The 22,175-nt window shown below is 43.4% G+C and overlaps 1 protein-coding gene across 1 annotated transcript in view; it reads right to left on the bottom strand.

Annotated features, from left to right (window-relative positions):
- FBXO11 (F-box protein 11) overlaps nucleotides 1-20,236 on the bottom strand; it is a 75,942-nt gene extending 55,706 nt beyond the window's left edge. Inside the window, exon 1 of the mRNA XM_084261877.1 lies at nucleotides 20,188-20,236. The gene's annotated coding sequence lies outside the window, so the exon portion shown is untranslated. The remainder of the gene's footprint in view (nucleotides 1-20,187) is intronic.
- Between the last annotated feature and the right edge of the window lie 1,939 nt (nucleotides 20,237-22,175).

Raw genomic sequence — 22,175 nt, 5'->3', positions numbered from 1 at the left:
CAGTTCTCCGTAAGCATCTGTGTGTTTAAGAAATATACCACCCCCAGTCTTCAGCCAGCAGTTAAACTCATGAAGAAAACACACAGCCCCTGGCTTCTCTATGCTCCCTAGTAAGGGCTGGAAAAGCAGGCATTAGTCAAAACCTGTGAAACATACAGTTTCCAGCCAACAAGGCTAGAAGGCAGGCTACTTTGAAATACAGATCACACCTTGAACCCTGTCATTGTACAGTAGCTGGCTGACAGTATCCCCCTCCCCTCCCAGATGTCAGAGCATATGCCACCATTGATGACTAACAAGTAAGAAGCACAAAGAAATTTTGGTGCATCAGTCAAACCATGATTGAAAAAAACCTGTGAAACCTGACATCAAATCAGGCTGCTATCTTTGAAGTGTAATATTTAACCCTCAGTGAATTATTTCATGTCAGCACTATGGGGATTTCTGAAACCAGCAGAAGAGCCTGAACTACGATGGAGTGAAACCTTATTTCCAGTTGATAGGCACAATGGACACCAGTAGTAGGGAGATGCACTGCACTATCTGCAGTGATATTCTGGGAAAATAGGATGGCAGTTGAAAGTGTCCAGTTATAACCAGAAGTGAACAAGTAAACAAAACTGAGGCATCACCATAGAGATTTATTTCCATTAAACAGATACACTTCAGATGTTTTTAAAGTATAAAAATAATTTCCAGAAAAAAAACAAAGGCCACTTTTCCTCTCTCAGGCTCTCACAGAACTTACAGGAGGTTACGTCTTTGTTAGAGGAAAGATTAAGACCTCTGTCACAAAATATGAGTTATGGTGTACACATACAGATAAAAAAAAGAAACAATCCTGGAGAACTACAGTGCTCCAGGGAACACTGGTCAATGCCAACAATTCAGCCCAAACCACTACTAACCATCACTTCTAGAGACTAGTTTTTTAGTGACCATTTAGCACCTTTACTTCAAGAAGAGCCTCTCTAGAGGAAATCTTGCATGCAAAGCATCTACACACTGAGCATAACTATCTTTTAAACAACCACTTCATATACCACATCCATCTTCTCAGCAACCCACTGCACCCAGAATACAACCTCAGTATAATGGATCACACAGTTCAAAATCCTACACAGAACGTACAGGACTGTCCACTTGGAAGCATAAAAAGCCCTGTTACACAACTACATTCATCAAGCCTGTTATATTTGAAATGCAAGCATTGCTACAAGCAGATTGTTGAATACTCAAAAGAAAAAGAATCCTTCATGAGTTGTTCTTAAATCACAAGCATTCAAAGTATTTTTAGCAAGTAAGATGTATTTTGTGCATTCAACTTAGAAGTACACCACATGGGTCACGAACACAGTGATGTTTTCCTCTACTGAACTACAATATAGAATACTTGTCAACTATTAATTATACTCCATCCAGAAAAGCCTCCTTACATCTCTGTTCATTGTTTGGTTTTCCACTAGCAAACCCAGGATATTTTAAGTTTTCAAATAGGCTATTTTACAAGTGCACTGAGCTTTGCCATGTTTCCCCCACACTTTGGTGGAACACATGGAACCTCAGCCATTTTTGTTATATTCCCGCTCAACATCACCACAAAAATTGTCTGAAGATGTATTCTAAACAACTGTCAGATTGAGTTCTGGAAATAAAGCCCTTTCCAGCAGGCTATTCATTTTTTAGTTAAAGAAAAAATTCCACCAACATCTCACCTCTCTTTTTTCATTTTTTGCTTACTTTGTCCTCACATAACCCAACAGAAAGCTGTGAGGAACCACCTGTCCTGTGTTCTAGAAATCTGTTAATTTTTTTTAACAACTTACTGGTCAAAATTTATTACCACCGACAAGTTTAGGTAACACAAGTCTTTTCTAACATTTGAGGTTTCAGTGTTTTGTACTGCACGTTTCCACTTGCAGAAGGAGTCATGGAAGCCAGCGTAGGAGGATTCCAAACTTACTCATCACAAAGTGACCACCACAGTGGCAGTGGCTGGTTGCCAAGCATTTCAAATGTTTAAGGCGTAAAGCACAAATAAGAGGATGAAGGCTTCACAGTACAATTTTTCAGTACATGCAACCTCTTTAGACATGACTTGATTTTATAGTTATTTAGACAACTAAGACTCCTGAATACATGCATCTATTTCTTGGATTCTCTATCTTCAATTACTTCTCAACGAAGCTTGATACCTTTATCCTTCACCCATACATCAGTAACAGCAATATAAAACACTAAGATCTTCTCTGCCTTTTCATCAAGACTGCATTTGTCTCTGTCCCCTACAAGGATGGCATCCAACCACTGAGTTACCTCCACTTTTTGACCACAAAGCAGACTTCTGCAAGTGAGGTTGAGGTTCTTGTATTTTGGTCATTCAGTTTTAAGGACTAAAAAAGACTGCAAGACCAATACACTTACTTTGTCAGGACACTTACCTGCACTATATTCTCCTCTACTGCTATCATCCTTAACTGCAAAACTAAAAACCTCTCCCTCCTTGCAGCTGCCAACTCATCTCTGTAGACACAGCTGGGAATAGATACCTGAAATTCTTTTTCAGTAGAAAAATCATCTGCCTCACTTGCATGGAATATTCAAAGTTTTGAGTTCCCAGATATCCTCATCCACCTATTTTTTATTACCCAAGTATGCACATATGGCACAGGAAAATAAGACAGCTGTAACAATAAAGACTACAAAACCAAATACAATAGCATGGGTTGGAATATGAAACAGGAGGGACACCAAGCAAGTAAGCAACCCATCAGCAAAGGGATGAATCTATCATCAGTACAGGTGCTGTGACATTTCCCATCCTGCTGAGAAGCAAGCAGGGCCTAAATTCTTGTGCAAAACTAACATCAAACATAACAAGTTGGGAATGGAAAAGAAAAAACCCAAGCAGTAACCATTCAGAGTTTAGGTTATAATAATAAAGAATAAAACTACACTGCAATAGTAATGTACAACTCCTACTGCAATTAAAAATAAAGTTCCATAAGGAAGAAATAAAACCAAAATCAATTCTTTTTTTGTTCAATTCTTCTGAATGGGGGACAGAAAATGTGTTACTCAATACTAACTTATGAACTCCCATTTTCTTGTAACGTCTCCTGTGTTTTCAGCTGAAGAAACTGCTATTCATACCTTCTCAACATCAACCCTCCCACCCCCAAAAGGAAGAGCTCTGCTGGTGCTAGGTAACAACTATACGTCACACTAATATCTTGACATGTGGGCACTATAGCAGCCCATCCTACTCAACAAAGGAGTACATACATAGGCACCATGTATGAGAAACAGGCCACAAGTAACTATAGGCCTTGCATACAGGAAAGAGGCTGACAGCTCCTTAAAGCAGTATATACCTGTTACTTTTAATTAAACATATAGAGAAGCAATTCACATATATTGGTGCTCTAATCTGGCACTAAGTAAAGCATAGAGCAATAACATATAGCATCATTTGGTGGATCAAGTGCACTAATCACATGCAGTTACCAGAATGAAAAAAATTAAACATTAAACATTTATAACAACCTAGACTAGGAGAGTAAAAGTCATATTTAGAGCTCAGACTAGATTTACTGCCAGGCAGTAAACTGCTGAATACATATAATTAAGCATACACAACACAGGATTATGCTAACAAGACTTTAAGAACAGCAGTTAAAGACTAAAGCCTTCTTTCATTGCAGCAAACCCTTCCCTGTTCCATGGGTGAGAACCATTTACACTATACACGGTGCCATCTACTAGTCAGAAAACGTTCAGCATTCCTGAAAACAAAGAAAAGAGCTGTGAGGTTTTGAGAATTTGAGAGTCACACTTTCACTCAAGTGCTAGTGCCCTCCAAGTTAAGAAGTAAAATAAAGTCACATGCATTTCAAAGCCAAAGTCCAGTTTGGCTACTTAAGCCTAGACTTACAGGCAAAAGAAAGAAGACTTTTTAAAGTATCTTTCCTGTTCTTTCGGAAACAAATGGGAAGAGAGAGAAACTTTCCTTTAATGAGAGGCAATGGATTGTGACCGAGTATCTGCAAACTTTCAGCTATGACAGTGTTGGGAATGGAAGAAAAAATATCATAGAAAGGAAAGTTTCTAGAATCAACACAGCAACAAAACTGCCAATGGCATGTGCCAAAAAAAGATCTGGTTTAGTGCCCTTAGTGGACAGATACAGAGCTGCAGACAACTTGCGTGAGGAGCAGGTCACAAGGAAGTTTTACAATGCCAAACCTCACTGTGAACTAGCTGCTCACTGTAAATGCAGAAGTCTTGGATTCCAACAAAAAGATGACTAGAAATAAATAGAAGAGAAAGAAAGTCACATCATCACCTTCTCTCCACTCATCACAGGTGACTGGAGACAGCAAACCAAGATGTATTAAAACACAAGTTAAAAAACCATAAAAAATATAATACCAGGACTCCACATTCTCTTACCCCCACAATGGGACAGCCTCTGACAAGACATCACAGTTGCCAAAATAAAGCTGGATCTAATGTATATATTAGGAAGGATGGTACCAAAGTAAAGATCAAAATCAAGGCAACCAAGTCATGGATTTGAATGTCTCAAAACAAACATAGTATCAGGCAAATCCTTTATCAAAAATAATTACACTGGAAGGAATTTTCCCACTAAACTCCATTTTGCCAGTGTGAGTACATTAGTTTGTCAGCATCCTTTCCGGTACTTAAAATCGTAAGTTATTTATTCAAACCCATCATATTTTTTTTAATCAAGTGGTTTTTTCCAATTGAAAAGTACAGGTAACTAGATATAATTTCCTGGAAATCTGAAGCAATTGAAGACAGATGCTTCCACCATATCTGAAAGGGAAAAAGTTTCCCCATCAAAAATTTGCTTTCACCTAGCAAGTGACATAGTTTAGTTGGACAGCTTGACAGAAAATTTTAACTCCAGACTGTTTTGTGAGCTACATGTAGCAATGAGTAGGCACTTCAGACATGTCCTACTGCATGTTCATAAGACCTTAGCAGTCTTGGAGGCCCTACCAATTATTTCTAAACACTGGAAAGGCAGAATCAACACTGAGACAGATTCTGACACCAAAGCAGTATCTCTTATCAGCACAAAGTCAATAAATGCATGTTGCACATACTCTGTTTAGTGGTCTCTGCTCTACTACGGCATGCTAGAAGAGTGGGGAAAAATTGACAAAGGGAACATATGCATCTACCTTCTTATTCTAAAAGTCCTTTTAAAGCATTCAGAAGCTGGCTTAAATTGGGCAGAGTATCACCTGCAGCAGTCCAGGTTACAGCTAAGGACTAAGAATTACTGAAGTTACATGGTTTCCTACCTTCTACCTCCAGCATATCAGCTGACTGTATGGGATGAGCAATTACTAGCAGTTAAGAATTATGCAAGAGCCAATGTAAAATGCTATCCTGGGCTCCCTGAGACTTCCTGAACCTAGGAAGCTATCAATTCATTGCTTGTCTTGAAAAAGCAAAACCAAAAAAGCCAACCAGCCAAAAGGAGGGAACAGTACTGCCCTTTACATTTATAAACATGTAAAGGGTGAGAGTCAGGAGGACAGAGCCAGGCTTTTCTCAGTGATGGCCAGCAACAGGACAAGGGGCAACAGGTGCAAGCTGGAGCATAGGAAGTTCCATGTGAATATGAGGAGGAACTTTTTCACAGTGAGGGTGACAGAGCCCTGGACAGGCTGCCCAGAGAGGTTGTGGAGTCTCCTCTGGAGACATTCAAGACCTGCCTGGATGCATTCCTTTAGGATTTAGCCTAGGTGATCCTGCTTTGGCAGGGGGTTGGACTAGATCTTTCGAGGTCCCTTCCAACTCCTAATGTTTTGTGATTCTGTGTGATTCCAATGAAAATATTCAAAGCATTTCAAACTAAAAGCCACATATTGTTTGGCTGCCAACTGCAGTGTTTTCTCCAACTACTTATTTACCCAACAATTACCTTTCAGAAACCCATAGCCTTCCTCATGTAAAATGTTATTAATGTTTTTTTTTTCCTTCTCTCTGATTACAGAAATATGTCCACATGATCAATACCATTAAGAGCTCCCACATACTTACTTGGGAGTTTGTAAGATAGTTTCTTAAGGACTAATACAAAATTTTAGCGTTTGAATCTCGCACATGATCCTATCTGTAGATTGCCTCTCAACCTATTTCCTTCAGTATTTGTGCTTTCACAACATAACACTGCATTTTACTAAGGATATGTAATTTTCTTGTGCCATAGGTACAGTTCAGTGCACATGCAGCCACACACACCTATGGCTTCACAACTGTAACCTCACTGTTGAATCTCAAAACCACAAGAAATTGTCCATGAAGACCTAAAATACAAGCTATATGGATATAATTTATTCTCACAGAGATGCCCTCTGTTCCTCCTGGGATTTTTAAGTTAATTGCACAAACAATTAAGGCAACCTCTACTCTCTTCCTTACCCACAAATAAAGGTTCTGACAGACATGCACTGGCAAATTAAAAAAAAAAAATCTGCCAGCTGAAGCAACCCTCAACCCTGCCAGCTGCCCCTTAGAATACAAGTTGTTGCCCCAATAACAGATGGCCATACAGCTCACGTGGCAATTCAAGAGCAGCTCCAGTTTTCAGCCTAGCACAATTAAGCCAGCCAACTGCAATTCCCATTTACCTTAACATGCTGTCCTGAAAGATTAAAGCATCACAGCAACCATATTTTCAGCCATTCAGTGGTCCCTGCCTTGAATAGGCATCAGCTGGGATCACAGGACAAATGACAATAGAGAGAAACAACTCCCACTTCAACCATCCAGTTTTTACCCTGGGACAAGCTGAGCACTAAAGTAAGACCAGAAAGAAGACAGGTATTGTACTGAGACCACATAGTTCAAAACTGGAATACCAACCATGGGAACCCAAGAGCATCGTGTTGAATTCCATGATTTGCTACACTTGTGGTTCCACGATGGGAGTGCACCTGTACAATCACTGGCCACTGAGGAATGGGGCTGGTAGAAAAAGGTCTGTACTCTCCTTTCTGTCAGTACTACACTCTGAAATTGGTTTAATCACCAAGAAAATCCCTTTCAGTGGACATCTGCAAGAACACTGCTTAAACTAATGGTGAAACCCAGCCTACAGATTGCTCTGGTGACTTTGGGCAAGAGATGTCATCTCATTACACTTTCATTTCCCACAGTTTAAGTCAGAACAATGGTGCTTTACTACATCCCAGGTGCACAACAACAAGGGCAGCTATGGACACAACTGAAAGTCTAATACAAGACAAATATCCAAATTAGTAAAACAAAGGGGATTCTTGACTAGTACCTGGAATTACCACAGGCCATTACTGGCACAGTAGTAAGAAACTGCTGTATGAGAAACATTTCCCCACATTTACTGCAACCCCAATGCAAGACCTTCAGGCAGAGGAGACAGATTAAAGTTAAGTGCACTGATTAGTTGTTCCCCAAGTAAACTCCTACAACATACCAAAATAAGGATTTTTGTACATTTTAAGGAAAAAAGCCAGCTACTTAATATGCTCACATACATAGCTAGCCTATTCTTAGAAGAAAAAAAACTGTAAAAATAATTTATTTAATTTAAACCCCTAAGATCATCAAGTCTCTCACAGAGACCCTCATTAAAAGAATTTTTATCAGGCTGGGGAGACTTTGCCAGCTAGGTTTAGAAAACAGGATACTTAAGAATTTTGTTTCCACGTATGTGAAAAATATCTGACAGGAGGAAGGTCTGAGAGGAAACATAGCACTTACCTGTATTAATAAAAGGAGGAGCAGGTTGATTCCTGCCACCACCGCCACACCCCCCCAAACTGATCTACAAAAATCAAACATAAGCAGGATCTGTTGATCCCAAATCTCAAATCCTGCTATTCTGATCCATCCCTCTTCGCCCCTTCCTCAAAGCATATTCTGATTTCACAAACTAGAGGAATTAAAATTGAAATTCTTCTCCTGTGATATATTCAACCACCTCCACAGTGCTAAAGAATTTGGGGGAAAGAGACAAAATACGGATCTCTGAAATATTACAGAAGAAAACTTAACCATGCTCAAGCAGTTCCCTCAACCACCACAATGCAGACAGTATTTCTGCAAACAGGCCCCTATACACAAGCATTAAGGTTTAACACACAGCATGTACACAGAATTTTAGTGACTACATCTGCATCAAAATATGACAAAGATACTAAACCAGACCACTTTTCCTTACTATTTAAAACTTGCTCATTAACGTTTTCGTTATGAAAGTGATCATTATTTCCACTACTCAGATGACAAAGTTGAAAATTTCTGCCTTCCACAGCCATTACTGGACTATTTCACCAGACTATCTATCTGGTTGCTCGTAGTGGTAGTCCAGAGGAATGCTGGAGGTCCAACCTTGCCACTACAAAAGAAACATTGGGGTGGTACCCAAAGTATGTTTAATCTGGAAAATCACTGTGCCCAGTTCACAAGGATTTTAGCACGTACTTGGTGTTTCAGCTATGGTGCTTGATTTCACAGAACTGTAGATCACCTCTAAACCTTACATTCAAAGAAAATCATATTGGCAGCTCATAGCACTCTAATCTTGGTCATTAAGATGAAATAAATGAAACAAATGCAGTCAAGCTGTTGAGATTTACCCAAGAAAGTGCTAATGAATTCACTCTTCCAGCATCAGTGGATGGCAGGTATTGCTTGGTAGACCGTTCAAATAGAGAGCTTAAAAAAATCCTATTTTTTTTTCCATACACTACCCCTTTTTAACTTCTACTGTATTAATTAACGTAAGAGCAACCCACAGCACAGTGCAAGCTCAAATCTTCAGTTACTTGGAAAAGTTATCCACAAAAAACATAGGCTGAATCATTCATTAAGTGAATGTGAAAACTGATCTTAAAGTGGACTACCACATGTCAATATTAATTTATCCATTCTTCTTTTTCCCCACTTTGTCTACATTTTTACAAGGAAGTTAGTTCCTTTATATTCACTTTTCATTTTCAGCCCAGTTACAGAAACTACAGCTAGTAGCTATACTAAAGCAAGAAGCCCCTAAAAGATGAAGTGTTTATTTCAACATTAGCATCACCAATGTATTTCCCTTTAAAATTCATATTAAGGTTATAAACAAAAATAACTGAAAATCTGAGTATTTTCACCTCCTCTTCTTCTCTGGCATTTAAAAAAACAAAGGTTTAGATGGCACAGAGCTGTCAAAATATTACTTCCTGTTAACACTTCTAACATGAACAAACTCCTATGTTCAAACAGTATTTAGAGAGAATTGGAAATACAGTATCACATCAACAAGTACTATGATGACTATCTTTAGAAGAGTCTCATCAGACACCCACTGTACTTACTCTACACCTTTTTCAGTTACCTGAGCCTTTTAAACTAAGGTACAATTTGACCATCCATACTGATACTGTCAAGCTATCAGCAGATCATTGATCACAAACTGCTGATCAACTAGCACTGGTAAGAAATCTGGCAAGATATCAAAGGGTCTGAACTCATTATCTGAATGACTTCAGGTGGCCTTTGGTATAATCCATTATCACTGTCACACCCATTCTCTTTCTAATCATCCAGACAGCAACAGTAGCCCAAAGCACTTATGTCCTGCCTCCCCACTGATGTTCAGCTAGTCAAACAACTGCACAACTTGCATTGAAGGAGGTTCTCTCAACAACCATCTGAAGGGTATGCCTCAGAGGCTCAGTTACTATATAGCTTTGCAGAGAGTTAAAAATGGAGCCAGAGAGGAAGCTCCAAATGGATCTGAATAAAATGGTTCTTCTGTGATGAAAAACCCGTTACTCATTTTCCTACACTGCAAGCACCCCAGACCTCTGTTGTGGTTTAACCTGGCAGGCAGCTAAAACAACCACACAGCCACTCACTCCCTCCCCCTGCAGTGGGATGGGGGCAAGAATCAAAGAGACAAAGCCAAAACTTGTAGGTTGACAGACAGTTGACAAGACAATTCAATAGACCAGAAGAAATATAATATAAAAAACCTAAGTGATGCACGATACAACTGGTCACCACCCAGAAATCAATGCTCAAATGGTTCCAAAGCCACACCACCTCCTAGCTAATGTGAACATGACATCATATGGTATGGAATATCCCTTTGGCAGTCTGGATCAGCTGTCCTGGCTGTGCCCACTGCAGGCTGCTTGGGCACCTCCACCTTCTCATTGGCAGGGCAGTGTGACAAGCTGAGAAGTCTCCTGACTGCCTGGCAACAGCTAAAACATCAGTGTGTTACCAACATGATTCTCATCTTAAATCCCAGACAGAGCACTATGCCAGCTGCAAGGAAGACAGTTAACTCTAGCCCAGCTGAAATCAGGACAACCTTCAGTCTTGCACTTTCCAAGGTCATAAAGGACAGAGCTCAGCCATCTCCTGTCCCTATCCATGCTTTTAACTTGGGCAATCACAGTCAATACAGGTCAAAACAGAGCAAAAGAAATTCCAGAGTAAACTCAGTTTATTTTGAGTAACTCATCTCCAATGACTGTTGAAGGTGATGCCAAAAAAAGATAGTTAGAGATCTTACCATTTTCAGAGAAAGGTGAAGTGTCACATCTTCCTCCTTCAAGACAGTAACAACTTAAGGAAACAGCAATCATTAATTTGAACAGCTACTACACACAATTTAAACTGATGACCCAACCACATTTGGGTCATCTTTCTGGTCTGTTGCTTTCCCAATAGTTCCAGAAAGGGTTATTTAGCCAAAAAGCATCCATTTTGTCTTCAGCTCTTAGAAAAAAAATGCTTAAAACCAGAAGTTCTCCTATGCTTCTGCAGCATGAAGTTTTCTCTGAAGATATGTTGACAAACTTTCACAACTATTTCCTCTGAGAACTACAGCAAGTCTGGACCAAAGCCTGTGTCTTAAGAAGGCTGAGTTCCAAGTAAACAAAAAAAAGGTCTTTCTTTTCCACTTTCCCCAAGTACAAGCAACTTGGGAACTGTAAATTTTACCTAGTACCTTCTAGAAAACTCTCATTGGCCAAATAAGAATGAAAAATGGGGGAAAGCTGTATTTATTTGTCATATATATACATAGATCAGTAGCACAGTATTTTAACTTCCCAGACCCATGTGTGGGAGTAGGGGAAGTGAGGTAGATTCAAGAGAGAGTTCTGAGCTTCTCTTTGGGAGCCTGAGAATACTAATGCAGCAAGACAGGGTGGCAATATCTGGCAACTGAAGAGTATTTTTCTGTACATGCTGAAGTTGTATTTTAGATTTTTAATAATTATTGATGAACCAGGCTGGATAGTTATGTATTTACTGGTGTAAAAATCAAATTTCAAGTAAAAACTAAGCACTAAAAAGAAAATCAATTGTTTTACCTTTCATGTCATTTCTGATCAAATTCCTATGCCAACTGCAGTCAATTGGAATCTTTCAGCTAGACAGTATTTCAGTGGGCTTTGAATCAAAACATCCAAAGGCATTACTGCAGTGGTAGAATTGTTTCAATTACCAGGCATCTTCTGAGAGATTTAAGTAAAACCTACTTCTTCAAGAAGAAAGCACACCGAGATACTATGAAATAAGTGACTTCATTGTGGGGTTTTAAAATGCACTAATAAAGCTTTCAGCAGGTTTGCCAAACAACTATAATATCTGCCTGGCTTTCAGGGTAGCATTCACTCCTTCAGCAAGGTATGGTCTCAAAGCAAAAGCAATACAGGAACCAGTGGCAATGTCCTTATCTCACTGTTGTACAGAGACACCCAAACTAGCTGGGGGACAGAAACTGCCTTATTGTTTTAGCCAAGGTACTCCAGCAGGTCTAACAATCCCCATGGAGAAGGAAGTGCCTTGAAAGAGTGTAATGAAAGAGGGTCAAGCTAACTCAAATTACCTTCCATTTGCCACAGGCTAAGAGCATACACATAAACAATTACTGTGAATCAGATACCACAGATCAGCTGACATATGGTAACCTGTCATCCTACAATAACCTGTCCAAATACAAAGATAGCTTGAAATTAAGACTGGCTGTAGAGCTACAACTCACCCCTATTCAGAAAGCAAGAGGCTAAACCCTCGAACCTCTGCTTCTAGATGTATAAACTGAAAGCAAGCAGCTGAAAAGAACCCACAAATTGGACCCCTTAAGGCAAACAAGGCTGTTTCCAAACACTACAAACTAGGATTACCAAAAGGAAATAGTTACTGTAACATGACCTATTCATGCTAACCAGTCCTTTGGTACAAAAGCATGCACACAGCATGATGACCATGAGACTGCAAATTCAGCTCTTCTGCTGATCTGTACAGTGGTTATTTAAGTGTAGTAATTCCAAGTACAGTTGTTAGCTTCGTTTTGTAATAGCAATTCACAGTAGGACAAAACCCAAACTTTTGCTTCCCAACCTCATTCCCTGAAGTGCTTGTTTCTCCATGCTGTGTTCAGGAAGTAGGAACTGAAGAGTTCTCTGGAACGTAAGGAGGACTGTCCTCCCCCACAGCTAGAATAACCCACACATACTCTTACAGTTCAGTCCCAGTATTTTCCCAGTCCAAGAGCAACATCTGATAAGATGGTTAGTTCATTTTTAAAACAGTTTTCACTAATAACTGCAAAACCCATCAAGCAAGCAACCCTAACCCAAACACCTACCAAGCTCAACAAACTCAAGCAGGACAAAAACTGAGGAAAAAAGCTTTATATACTCCATCAGCACTGAACTGGCACTCACATGGCAGACTTCTATAGCTGAATCAGGATTCTGGCACGCTGAACCAGTTGCACAAGAAGATAAACACTAGGATTATTTCGATATTGTAATACCAGTAATATCCGGTATGTATTGGAATTATATTGCTATATACTTATGCTGAATAAACTAAGCAGACTGAAGAAAATACAGCCACTGATCAGAAACAAGCCTAGAAGCCTCAGCAACATTTTAGACAAAAAACAACTATGCAGCCATTTGAGCTCCTAGAACAAAGCAGCAACTGAACTCTCACGTTTAAGACATCAGGAGGGACCTGACAAACCTGGCAATGGAAGGGAAACTACAGGTTTCTGTTACAACAAACAGTAGGTTTCATTGTATGTATCATAGAATATACCATAGAACAGAGCCACAGCAGCATTTCCACAGCTCCTTTCAAATGGACAGGGCCAGTCATGGCACAAGGCTTCAGTCTCACACGACAGATAAACCAATCTGACAGTTAGCTGTGAGGAAGAGGGGCTGGCCGGCTTCCTTCCTCCCACTCCCAACTGCATACCTGATGACCACTTCTCTTACACACTCACTGAACTCCACAGGCAGTTAGTTCAAAGAGCTAAACCCACAGAAAGCTGCTGAGGGTGTTTTGGAGGGTTAGTTTCTGTGGTGAGCTAGTTCTGGGAATTACAAGTGCCAACACAAGGCAGAAATAATGGGATGACCCCTTTGTCTAGCATCCAGGCTCTAAAATGACTTACTCTGTCAAAATACAACTCAAGTATCTCAGAAGAGAACATAAAAATAGCCCCTAAAAGCCTGCTAGAACTGCATTTTACAAGTGTTCGTTGCTGCATCCTCCCAGCTTCTACCTATGGGTGAAAAGCATTTTAAACACAGGCAGTGGCATAACCACCAAAACTTAGTTATTGAGAAGAACCACAATAACCACTATGCAGTTTATCTTGTAAGAAGTATTCCAGATTCAGAGATCTTAATCACCTCAAGAAAAGTTCACTAAACTTTCTAATAGGAAGTAAAATTTAAATGATAGGAGAGACCTCTAGAATGCCATATTTACTTTAGAATCTAGATCTTGCTCTCCTCTTTTACAAGAATTAGAAGTCTTTTTTTTAAGGGCAATATATTATAAAAGCAGAATTTTGATAGATGTTCTGTAAACTCACTGTATGTTTTAGCTTGCTTTCTACCCCCCACTCTTCAGCCCCACTCGGTTTACCAAGAACTGAAAGACTCATACTAAAATCCTAGGCTATAGCCAGATACTACAGTTCAGTACCACAAACAATAATAAAAATCACTAAGCATGCTTCCCCTCCTGTTCAAGTGCTGAACAGAGAATCACCACATAAGCAAGAAACAAACAGAAGTACTTAACAACCAGAAAACACAAGAGGATTAGGTAATGACAAAGTCAGCTGAACAAACCTTTCATTTTCTCAATTCCTTGTAGTTCAGCCATGTTTTCTTGTCTTTACTGTGCACCCATTGCACAGTCTGATTTACTTTTCCTACACCAACTGCTATAACATATAAGGCTAAATATAGTTAATCAGCACACTTCGGAAACCTTAGAGAAACACACAACCCTCTCCTCAGGCCAAACAACTCTCAGCCCCAGGCTGCAAGAGGAAATTTAAGCTCTGCCACAGGTGTCCCATATTATAATACACCTGGGGCACACTCACTCCCCTTACAGAAGCGACCCAGGCCAGAGGGTGGGCTGCAGTGGCAGCTCTCTCCAGCTGCCGCTTGGCCTCCCCAATGGTACCCCTGTGCATGTGCAGCTCCAGGGTGCCTGATGCGCTGCATAAACCCGCGCGCACGTGCGCAGCCATCACTCTGTACAGCCACTGCACATCCAGTGCTTGCTGGGTGCACCAGGTCTACCATGCTGGTAAGGAAACTCCCAGTGTAAAACAAACCACCAGGCTGATGTTCCCGGGCAGCTGCTGGGCTGGCAAAGCGTTCACAGTGCTCCAATTCAATGCATATACTTTAAATCCTTCATATCCAGCACACATAATGTTTATTAAGCTTAATGCTCTGCACACCTGCAGTAAAAGCCTGATACATGTTGGACACACTTGGTCTACTCCATAACTATGATTCTCCCGGGAAGCACCAGAGGAACAAGAGGACCAGACTACAACCTTTCCCCAAAGCAGAAAGATACCAACTACAGCCATGTAGGAGACTTCACTACCTCTTCACTTAAACCATCAGGCTCTAAGTTTTTCTAACACAGGAACTAAATTAAAAAAAGATTTGGTATTTCTGGGAAACTGTAACAGATGTTAAGAGTCTTAAGAATGACCAACATATACCAGAACTATGGGCAGTAACGTTACTGTGTATATCGAGCGCATACACACTAGATTTTATTCTCTCCAAATCAGAGAGCAGGCTTTACCATAAGCTTAGGCACTTGTCCTTCACATAGGACAAGGCAGGTACCCAGACACTCCTTTGTATGTGTGATGCAGAATCAGGCTTTCAGAACATAAGTTGTACTTGAAGTACTCAGTTTTTAAACTTTTATCTTTAAGGTAGACTTTGGAAACATTACATGGCAGGAATAAGGATTACTTATGTAAATATATCTTTTCCCAGCCTGGGACTCTCACAGAATATGGAAAAGCCTCAATTAGATTTCTTTGCACCTGGAGCAACTGATGCCTGACTTCTTGACTTCTTGCCATAAGGGATGATCCTACAAAAACTGAAACAAATTTAGTTATTTTGATGTAAGTCTGGGCATTTGCTTCAGAATAAGAGTCATTTATTTCAGTTAGTGTTACAGCCCAGCACACGCCAATCCAAGTCTTTTGGTGCATGTATCATACATATATATGTATATACAATGACACACATGCTTACACACATGCACTTGAAATAAGGCCAAATAAAGACTCCTTAATTTTACCAAGATACTTATCTCAACATTACAAAATTCAAGCATTGTGAGCAAGAAATCTACCAGAGCTTAGTTTCTACATGTTTGTGACTTAGACAGCCTAACCTACTCCTTTTCCCAGGACTTCAAGCCCTTGTGTCCCCTACACAGGCAAATGACTAACACTATTACCTTGTGTCCGACAGGCCAGCTGCCTCTTGGCATGGGTAGAGAGGGTAAGTCACAAATATTTTTCCCTCATTGTTTTTTTTTTTTTTTTCTCTGCCCAGCCAATAATTCCCACAAACTCAAGAACTTCACATCCCTTTGTCAAATGAGCTAACAAGTTCAGAAGTTGCAGTGACAGACAGACAAGACTACATGAGTGTATATGTCTTGTTTGCTTTGGAAATAGATTGGGGAGGGGGGGGAACAGGGGAGTAAGAAGGAAACTTGCAATGTGGATTTAGAAGCAGTATGTATTAAATATGCCCCAACTCCAGATGTATTGATCCATCTTAACCCAATCTAAACAGGAGCTGCCACAGCCCGACAACACCCACAGGCAGTCAGTGTCATCCCTTCCCTTGTACCAGCCCCTGTGCCAAAAATCAACCAGGGGAGGGGAAAGAAAAAACCCCAACAAAAAGCAGTTAGCCTTTGGTGCAGGCAGCTCTGGAGCCAGCTCACTGCCTGTCACATGGACACCGCCACCACGTAAAAGGAACGCGCAAGACTGTGGCAGACGCAGCTGCCATGGTGCTACACATTTGGTACTTAACAGCACACAGGATCCCGTCCTAAAAGGGCTTAATACTGGCCATAAAGCTCAGAACCTCGTTAATACCATACCCAGCAATGTGCTGGTGTTATAAAGAAGCATATATGCAGGAATGTAGTTATTATTTTGAGAACAGAAACCAGGAGAAAGAAGGAAAAAAGCCTGATAGCTCTGAGGTTGACAGTTTTAGCTGCATTCTGGACAAGATTATTCTTTTTTTTTAACTGCCCAAACCTTGTCTTCTTCCTAAAACTGCAGCCAAACCGATACACTCCAGGAAAAAAATAATTAAAAATAAAGCACTGTAAGCAAATCCAGGAATATCTGAACACAGCCCCTGCCCAGATTTCCTTTTGGGTAAGCCATTGTCCTAAAGAAAATTAAAGGACACATCTATTCTGCATCCTTCATGGAGAATTTCAAAACCACAGAATAAACCACTGGAAACCCCACTGGAAACTGGGGAGACATCAGGAGGGAGAAGGTAAAACAGAAGTAGCACAGTGTAGCCAGAGTGGCTAATTTAGATGGAGGGAGGTGTGAACAGCAGAACATAAGGCAAAACATGTTGGGAAGTATATTCTGATGACATCTTATCTTGGCTGTACAACACAGGGAGTTTGGGGGAGAACATCTTTTTGTCTGCAATCATTTTGGCTTCCCCATTAATCAGAATACAGGCACGCAATCATTGTTCATCAGTGTATAACACATACAGCATGACTATACATTCAGTAGATCTAGTCATACTACATATATAAAACATTAAAATAAGAATCACTTCATGGTATAAACTGTAGCATTGCATGATTTTTAAGCCCTTACCAGGAACCTTTCTTTCTCTTTTTTTATAAAAGTATTTTTTCCTAGTGATCTATTTATTAGTAACAGAAGTCATAACTTCATTTTTACCCAGTGGTAAAAACTTAACAGCTGTTACTCAGTTGCAAAACACTGTCTACTTGTGCAGCATTAAATAATAAATAAAGCTCAAGACGTAGTACACATTTTACTAAGCAATCTACTTTAATGACATGAAACAACAAGAAGTTCCAAAGATTAACTATATGCTACGTTATCAACTCTATTCCATATTTGTACCCATAAGTACTGTGCTGTCATATGGAGGAAAAAAAATCATAGTAACAAAAAAATAATTTCCATTTAAAATCACAGCTGCACTCACATTATCTAATAATTTTTTTAAACAAATTTAAATCTGAGTTTAACAGCAGCTGTTTCCTAATAACTTACACTGCTGCTTTTGTACAGCCTTTTTAAAGATGACCTACATTGCCTGGGAATAAAGATGAAAAAAAGTCACCACTGACCTGTGTGGTATAGTCTAACCCTAGTATTTTGGCTTGTAATTTAGCAGCATTATTTCTCACCCTTTACTGTAACAGCCCTGGCTTCGTGATCCAGTAAAATCATCAGTAAAAACAGCATTACCTTCCAGAGATAGTGGGTCAGACCTTGCAAGTTTCAAGACAGGAACAGGAACTTCACTAAATACACCCCAAATGTAGATCTAACACAAATAACAGATGACCCCCAACGCTCTTCATACATTTTTGGCAAGTCAGACTTAAAGCAACTGACCTTTAAAAAAGCAAGGAAAACTCTAGCAGGGATCCATATGGAACAGTAATTTCAGAAAACTGTGGAACTTCATATTCTTACAATTCTATCACTACTGAGTGGTAAACATGCATGAACAATGTAATACAACAAAAAAAAAGTGTGCTTAAAGTTCCATAAGATATCAGAGCAATACAAAAAATTGCAGCCTCATATTTTAACAGGAAAAGTTTCTGCCTGTATCTTTAGCAAATTAATAACACATAAACAGAGACAGGCAGTCCAATACAAAACTCAATAATCCTTCAATCCATACGTATACCTTTCTGGATGCTCTTTATAAATTGTATTTTGATGCCTTTAAAATAAAAAGTAAACCGTGAGGTTGAAAAAATTCTATATTCTGCATATGGAACACGAATGATGAAAATCTCAGTGTACGTCATTGAGAGGAGCAAGTTCTTTTTTTTGTTTGTTTGTTTCTCTTAATATCAGTATACCAGAGAAGTCATTTTAATTATATAATTACCGAAGATTTTGGAAGGTTTACACAAGACCCATAATTGGGCATAAGACATCACATCCTCTGGTTATATACACAGCAATCTGGTCTGGGTAACATTCTTTGCTCTGACCAATGTGTGCGGGGAGGGGGGGGGCGGGGGAAGGAAGGGGAGGGAGGGGAGAGGAATGGAGAATTAAAAATACTTCCTCAGATTAAATTTTCTTAACTTCATTTGCTTAAAATGTTTTGATTGCATAAAACGCACTAAAATATTTATCACGATGCACCTCCGTAGTTAAAATACCTTGCTCTCGCCGTGATATCCTGGATACTCAAACAAAAGACATTCAGATGACAATGAAGGGTTTTTTTCTTATTTTAAAAAGGCATTTGTACATCTAAAACTGCACCACAGATCAGTCTCCTTTATCATGCCAGAGTTGTGACAGCCAATGCATAAAAAATTAAAATCCAATCCACCAGATAAGACATGCAAAATGTCTCCTTCAATCCCACCCCCATCTCGCCTTCAAAAAAAAACCCAAGCCTGCACACAGGGAGCACACGCACACTCGCACCCCCAAGAGCCATCATTGGGGCGACAGTGCCAGAGGTGAGGGCCCGCCACCCCCCCCACCCCCGTACCCCAGCACTAGCGACCTCGCTCCGGGCTCCATTAGGGGAGGAATCCCACCTCGCCGCTTCCCCAGCCCCTCAGACAATGGTGCTTTTCCCCCATTAGCTCCAAATTGTCAACATTTTTAAGCTAGGCCCCGGCCCCACCGGCGCGGGCGGACCCGCTGGGCAAGGGGCTGAGGCGCGGGGGGCCGGAGCCCCCCGTTCCGTTCCGGCCGACTCGAGGCCGCAGGGTGTCGCGGTGGGGGCGGGCGGGGGGGGGAGGAAGGGGGGGTGTTGGGGGTGGGGAAGGGGGGCGGTGTGGCTGAGGTAAATAAATGGCTGATCGGCCGCGGCCCGCGCCCCCCCGCCGGGCGCTGTAACTAAAGCCCGGGCGCCGAACTGCGCAGCAAACATTGCGCGGCGCGGCGGGCCGCGGAGCCTCGGCGAGACCCGGGCCGCCGCCCCCGGACACCATTTCGCCGACGGCGGCAGGGAAGGTGTCGGCGCAAGTTGCCCAGCACCAGCACAGCCCCCCCACCACCACACACCGCTCTGCCCCGCAGCCCCCCCGGGCGCCGCTCCCCACCGCCCTTCCCCCCCCACCCCCCCTCCCTCCCGCGTCACCTCTCCCCTTCGCCGGCCCGGGGGCCCAGCCCGCCGCTCCCCGCCGGGAGGCACCGGCTCTCCCGGACGAAAGCGGCTCGCCTTCCCGCAGCCCCCGGGGACCGGGCGGGGGGGGGGAGGGGGTTCGAGCGGGCGTTCGCCCCTCTCCGTCCCGAGGGGCCGGCGGCGATCGGCTCCCCCCTCCCCGTCGGGCGTGGGAGCGCGGCCGGAGAAGGGGCCGAGCCCCCACCTCCTTCCCGCTCGGCGGCAGGGCCCAGCGGCCCCGAGTCGGGGCAGAGCCCAAGCCAAACAAAGCGCGGCCTGAGCGGGAGCCAAGGGTGAAGCAGCCTGGGTTTTTCCTGCCGGTGCCCGGCCGGGCGCGGCGCGGCCCAGCGCCGCCGGCGAACCCCGCGCAGGCCCCCGCTCGGCGCGGCGGCGCCTGCCTTACCCCGATCCCCGGCGGCGGCGGCGGCGTTGTTCCTCTCCTGCTGCTGCTGCACCGGGCGCGGCCTGGACACTCGCCTGGGTCTCCTGTTGGCGGCTCGGACCGAGTTCATTTGCCGACTCGTGTGGGTGGCGGGAGGGGAGGGGGGGAATCCTCCGGCAACCGGTGCCTCGTCGGGGAGGGGGGGGAAGGAGGGAGCCCCGGGGCGGCCGCCTCGCAGCAGCGGGCACCAGGGAAGGAGAGGGGGAGGGGGGTGTCTCCAGGCACGGGTCCCGCCGCCGCTACCGCCTCCTCGCCGGTTCGCTCAAGAGGCAGAAGAGCCGCCGGCCGCTGGCTCTCCCGAGCGCTGGCTGTAGGGGACGTTCGCGCCGCGGCCCCCCTCCCCGGCCCCCCCGAAAATCTCTCTCTTAAAGGAGCCCCGCGGTCCTGCCCGTCTCAAGCCCGTCGCTGCTCCGTGGCAGGAGGAGCCATTGACACTGCCAGAGACACACACACTCGCGGGAGGCAGCCACTGGCGGCCGCGCTCCTCCAATCACCGCCTCCTAGACAGCAGACTGGGAGCGACGTAGCCAATCCCCGCTCCGCTTCTATGGGGCGCGGGGTGGGGAAGGGCGGGCGGGAGAGCGGCGCGGGGTGGGGTGGGGTGGCGGAGCAGGATATAAGGGTCGGGGCCGTGGGGCTGGGGGGAAGGTGGCGGTTGCATGGGCGTTGGGCTACCTTGCGCCGCGCTGGGCGGCGCGTTGTGTGTGTGGCAGCGGTGGGCCTCGGGCTCGGTGCTGGCGGGCGTGTGAGCGAGGAGAGGGCGCGGGGTCTGGGGCTGCGCAGCCCTATCCTACCGGATCCGGTGGAGGGCCAGGGAAGGGGCGGGCCCGCCCGGCCGGCGGCGGGTCTGGGCTCTTGGGGGGGGCAGCCTAGGTGCCGCCGGGGCCTCCGCGGAGCTGGGCTGTGGGGCAGCCAGAGACAGAGAGAAGGCGGAGGGCCCGGGCGTCTGCAGCTCTGCGCTGGGGCCGTGTGTCACAGGGGAGGGAGGGGGCTGGTGGGGGCTGCCGCAGGTGCCTTGCGGGTTCCTCGCTGGCCCTGCCTGGGGTGTGGGCTGAGCCGTTGCGCGGCTTGGGCTGGGGGTGCCGGCTTATTTCGGTTTCCACGTACTGGCTGCTCGTTTCCGGGCTGGTTGGTAACAGCTTTTTTTCTCTTCTCTTCACTGGGGGAGCGTGTCTGTTCCTTGCTCAGTGGGCACACTTAACGCCTGTGTAGCCTTTTGCTAGTGCAGTGAGCTGTTTATCTTGACCTGGCAGCCTGAACAGCGTCTGAAGCTTCTGTTTTATTATACATCTATGTCATGGTGGTGCCTGTGGCCTGAGAGCAGGGGAAAAGCCTGTAGAGGTTGTGCCTCTTTTCAGAAATAACTTAAAATAGCTGGCAGAATCCAAGCAGTGAGGAAGAGATCTTTCCTTTGCAGGGTTGGTGAGGAATCTGCTGCTGAAAGGTGGGTTTTTATGTAGTTCTACTTTAAGCGCTTGGAGTCTGTGGAACTGGGGCCTGTGTCTGTGCCTGAGAAGCATCGTGTTATCTGGTGTAAAGAGTAAATAAAGGGTTAAAACCATACTGGGCAGGAGCTTGATTAAAGCTGATAAATGATGGTATAATATGACTTTGGGAAATTAAAGCATTAAAGAAAAAAAGTCGTAAAAATATTTACGCTTGTGTTTCTGAAGTAAATGATAGTGAAATTATACTCTTAAGTTCCTATCAGACCAGCAATAAATATATGAGAAATCTTACGGTAGTTAAGGAACATTTCTTTCTTAGACTTAGCAATTTTATGCTTTGAGGAATGACTGGAGAAACAGTGGAGGATTGTTTTCCATGCCTGAGAAAAGTAATTCTTGTGACTTTTGGGGGGGTGGGGTGGGGAAAGGACATGGACAAAAAGTTAAGTTCTTGTGGGAAGGACCTCCTAGGGAAAGAGAGTAAACGTTTATTCAGGGGTG

Source organism: Gallinula chloropus (assembly GCF_964237585.1).
Source record: "Gallinula chloropus genome assembly, chromosome: 3".
NCBI lineage: Eukaryota > Metazoa > Chordata > Aves > Gruiformes > Rallidae > Gallinula > Gallinula chloropus.
Note: the sequence above shows the minus strand (reverse complement) of the source record. Positions and strands in the feature narration are given on the sequence as shown.